The sequence below is a fragment of the Atractosteus spatula genome, unplaced genomic scaffold, assembly GCF_055471065.1.
Source record: "Atractosteus spatula isolate fAtrSpa1 unplaced genomic scaffold, fAtrSpa1.hap1 Scaffold_9, whole genome shotgun sequence".
Classification (NCBI taxonomy): Eukaryota; Metazoa; Chordata; class Actinopteri; order Semionotiformes; family Lepisosteidae; genus Atractosteus; species Atractosteus spatula.
The window spans coordinates 123,975-128,612 of record NW_028296923.1 but is presented as its reverse complement, the minus strand read 5'-3'; the positions used below and the strand labels follow the sequence as shown (position 1 = coordinate 128,612).

At 41.6% G+C, this 4,638-nt stretch overlaps 1 non-coding gene across 1 annotated transcript; it reads left to right on the top strand.

Annotated features, from left to right (window-relative positions):
• The first annotated feature begins 3,987 nt into the window (after positions 1 to 3,987).
• Positions 3,988 to 4,069, top strand: trnas-acu (transfer RNA serine (anticodon ACU)). The gene has a single exon. It is a non-coding gene; the product is annotated as a tRNA-Ser (tRNA).
• The last annotated feature ends 569 nt before the right edge of the window (positions 4,070 to 4,638 follow it).

Genomic DNA, 4,638 nt, shown 5'->3' with positions numbered 1-4,638 from the left:
GCAGAAAAGCTTAAAACTACCACTTTTTATACATGCTCTTTCACATGTTAGTTAAAGACTTTGATGCTTAAAATGTTTCGGGAGAAATGGAATACTGGTGTGTATTTTTTCTTTAAAGTACCGAGACCAGCCATATACTGTAATACTGTATGTTTATGTTCCAAAATTAATATCGTTGCCTTCAAACCAAATGCATTTTAAAGACCATGACTTGTGAAAATTTTCACACTCTCTACATCAAACTATCAGTGAGCTAATTATCTTTTTTTAAACCTCTGGTTTTTCAATGATGCATAATTACGCACTAACTGGAACCTGGTGGACCACTCTATACACAAGTTCAGAATGTGAGAAAGACTGCTCAATACGGTTTTGTGCGAAAAACCTGTATATTGTAACGCAACGGGGGCTCAGGCGGGCGCCCTTGCCGCATCAGGTCGGCCCTACACTGTCCGCGTCTCTCTGCAGCGACCTAGCCCCGTGAGCTAAAGAGAGATCTCTCTTCAGCCCCGTAGCTGTAGTCCTGCTATCACAGGGAAGGGCGGTGACGTCACCTGCTCTGGTACGCCGGCTCTTACACAGTACCTGTCGGCCGTAAGCGTTACAATATCATCATAGGAAGCAGAACAGTGCAGTCTCCAATTCCCCAGACTGTAACCATGGGACCAAAGCTTTGTTTGATTTCTGAAACCCTTTCTTTGTATCCTGTTTTCATTCAGGTAAGGGTCAACTATATACACAATACTGGTGACAGCAGGAAAATTAAGAATATTCTTTACTCAGCAGCATATTAAAAACAGCTCCCATGATGTACCAACCGATTTTTTACACAGAAGGCTGACACAGCTTTGCATTCTGAATCTCTTTTTCTCGTGCTTTTATTTAATGTGGCACTATGCACTGGGATAGGGGAATGCTGTTCAGAAGACAATAGCATTCAAACCACAGCACCCACAATGCTGCAAGTAAGTGTTTTACACACTAAGCAGGTCCTCTGACCTTTCCAAGCCTTGCTTTGGCTTGTGAAACCTTTTTGTTTTATATTGGCACCATGAGACATGCAATACACTGGGATAGTGGGGTCTTCTTCATGACTCAATTTCTTTTTAAGCACAACACCCACAATGCTGCAGCTAAGTGTTTCACATACTAGGCCGGTCCTCTGACCTTTCCCAGCTTTGTTTTGGGTTGTGAAACTTTTCTTTATTTTTTAATGTTTTTTTGAATATAGCACAACAGGTAATATACTGAAATAAGGGGGTCTTCTTTAAAATGCATTTGGTTTGAAGGCGTTCTGTGTTTTCATTGTGTTGATATGGACAAGAGAATATTAGTGAGCTGTCAAAAAAATGTCATAAAAACGACAAAGTGAAGGCTGTGAAAACAGTCACAATGTACTTTATACACAAAGCAAGTGTTCTCGTAACCCTAGGAGGTTTCGTGAAAACGCTACTGGCATGCCAAAATCGTTATCGAACTTTACCCCGGTGCATGCCGGGAGGAATTCATGCACTACAGATGAAAGGGGGCAGGTACGTACAGTTCACATTGACGCCACAAGTACTCTTCTCGGATGTTGCACAAACAAATCCTAATGTCCTGAAAGCATTGCAGCATGTTTGTGTCTCTCTTCCTGTAGCTGCAGGACGACTGACACGAATGGACAATCACAATCTGTGGCGTTTAGCGTGACATAGTCTTGCAGACATCGTGCTGTCTCACTGCAATACTATACCGCTGGAGGAAACAGTCCATCTGGCCATGAAACTCATTTGAACGTCGAGCTACAGTTACTAACCATATCATGATTTATTCACAATATGTGGAATCAGCACGTCCCAGAGACAGCTTCTGATATCGTGAGCTTCAGATATCTCTGATGGTGTGCTGCATGGCTTCTGGGTGTGTACGTTGGTGGTATAGTGGTGAGCAAAGCTGCCTTCCAAGCAGTTGATCCAGGTTTGATTCCCAGCCAATACATTGGTGAATATTTTCAAATGCTGTGATGAACCTAGGAATGCGACTAACAAAGCGCAACCTTTTGAAAGAGCTAAAGCACTGCAAAACTGAATTGGGGAGAATCTTACTGGGGATTCTGAGTGATGACTGTGTAACCAGGTGGTTATGGAGGGGATATTTGAAATCTGACACTGAAATTGGTAGCTGTCTCTTTAAGACATGCACGTATGAGTGACATCAGCATGCCAGTAATTGTGGGAGTGGACATCGTACAGTTGAGCGTGGCCTGTGGCTACGCATGATGTGAATGCAAAGAATAAGACTGATGTCAAATCAATCAATTGACTGTTCAAATAAGACTGATGTTCTGTGCATCTTGGATTAGGCGAGATCAAAGAGGAAATTGCCACTACCATATTTTTTGCTTTGTCTTTGTTATTATAGTATCTATAATAACAAAGAGCTATAGTAGCTCTTTGTGCATCCTGGTGTGTGTATATCTCCAGGTATATCTATGTGAAGCTTTTGAGTTAAAGGTTATACTGCATCCAATCTAAGTTCTGTAACAGAAAATAATACAACCCCTCATTTTTATGATTTCATGCAGATCCAGAATTAAAAAATCCCCATTTAAATTCATTGTAGTACGGTGTGTTCTTTGCCGGGCTACAAATTTTGGTACCAGAAATGGGGTATTCTGAGCATTTAGATGAAACTTTGGATGCCGTATAAGGTAAAATAAATTAAAAAATACAGTAGTGGTGAAGAGCTGCAATGCGGGTGTCTGGTCTGCCCAGAGAGGTGGGGGAAGGGACGTCCGGAGCAGGGACCCAGGAGAGGATCGCCGGCAGAACCAGCATTCTGGATTGTTCTAGTGCACGTTGGCAGATATTTTAGTGCTATTTATCACTTTCTGTAGTCAGTCACTGAGTTTGAGTTTGTAGGCATTCTCTCATGAGGCACCAATAAATGTAGGGGTTTTGTGCATTTACAGGGACAATTATTAATTGTAGCAGCAAGTCACAAAATGATTCTTTGATGGCTATTAGAAAACCAACCTTGCAGGATAACACACACACACGGATACTATTACACGACAATACATTTATTAAGGCATAAAATGTGTATATAAACATAACAGATCTTATAGTGAGGGTTAGCAGAATACAAAAGGTATATATTCGATCACGAAGAGTTACAAACCAAGAAGGACATACATTCAGTATACCATTCATTTATACCATTTCGTTAATGAGCTTTGATTTCAGCTTCTACACTAGATACTCAAAAGCAAGTACATCACTCATAGGAATTAAACTGATATCAACTGGGGTTGAGGTAACAATTGAATTCTCGAGCTGTAACTCAGAATGTTGAATACTCATCCAATCTGTGTGGATTCAGATCTCCCGCGGACACAAAGAAACAGTGGCAGGCTTGTTGCTGTGTCCAATCAGCATTCTCTGGCCTAGTGTCAGGCAGTGCTGGTTTGGCATGAGGGAAGTGGGAGAGATTCCTGCTGTGACGCTCTGGTAGTAGGCTCTCTGAAGACCGGCTAGTTAGTTCTGGCTTACTAGTGAGAGTTTGTGCACATGAGAAAAGCGACTGCGGGTCCAAGCAGGTCACACTCTTTAAACAGGACCGGTTCGTTCCTGATGTATTGCTCCTATTACAACCACTTGGACACACTGCTCTGAGACATCTGCATTCGGTGCGCGCTCCGCCTGCTCGCTGAGCAAGTTGCCACCTTTACATACAAAAGCAACATCGACACCAAGAGAAAGGATGACAAATGGCTTTTATCTGGAACTTTTCATGTCCAAGGAGCTCAATGTGCTTTCCGTGTACAACAGGGCCACTGAACTCCACACCGGCCACTGAAGCACAGCAGTGGCTTGATGGCTTGACATCTCCCAAAGAAAATGTTGAAATCGCATGTGGAACAGAAAAATGACCCTTCAAGTACAAGGGAAAAAAAAAAGATCATCTGGAGCACGCCAACACATGTACGGACAGCCCAGTTTCCTTGACGAGGTGGCCAAGTGGTTAAGGCAATGAACTACTAATCCATTGTGCTTTGCATGCATGGGTTTGAATCCCATCCTTGTCACATTCAGCATCTGACACATGTGCCCATTCAAAGTTGGCCTTGCTTTCTTTTGCTCCGGTACTAGAGCAGTACATTTTCTAGCTGTGGCTGAAGATGGTATAGTAGGCTAACATCGGTATCGAGCAGTGACAGTAACAGTATTTACTGAGAGAGAGAGAGGCAGCTCAGAAGTTGAGCTCCTAATTTCTTTGAGATTTTATTGTTTTCTGTAACTGAACAAATAGTCTAGGAATAAGGCAACATCTAACAAAAACTAAAGAAAACCAAAGAAGTAAAGAAAAATCATTGAAATTATCATTGAAAAAAAAACAACAAAGCAAACATCTGAAAATCTGAAGACCAACTATAAGACACAGCTACACCTGAAGATAAAGGACCTGAGGAAAAACTTCAAAGAGAAAAATCTTCAAGAAATGAAGAGGAGCAAACAGAAAAAAAGGAACAATTAAAACAAGGAAATAGAATAAGAAGACAAGAAAGAAATAAAAAGTACACCAAAGGAAACAAGAAGGAAAGGGAAAATACAAGCAGCATCAAGAGAAGCCAAGAACTCAGCCATAAGCATGAAA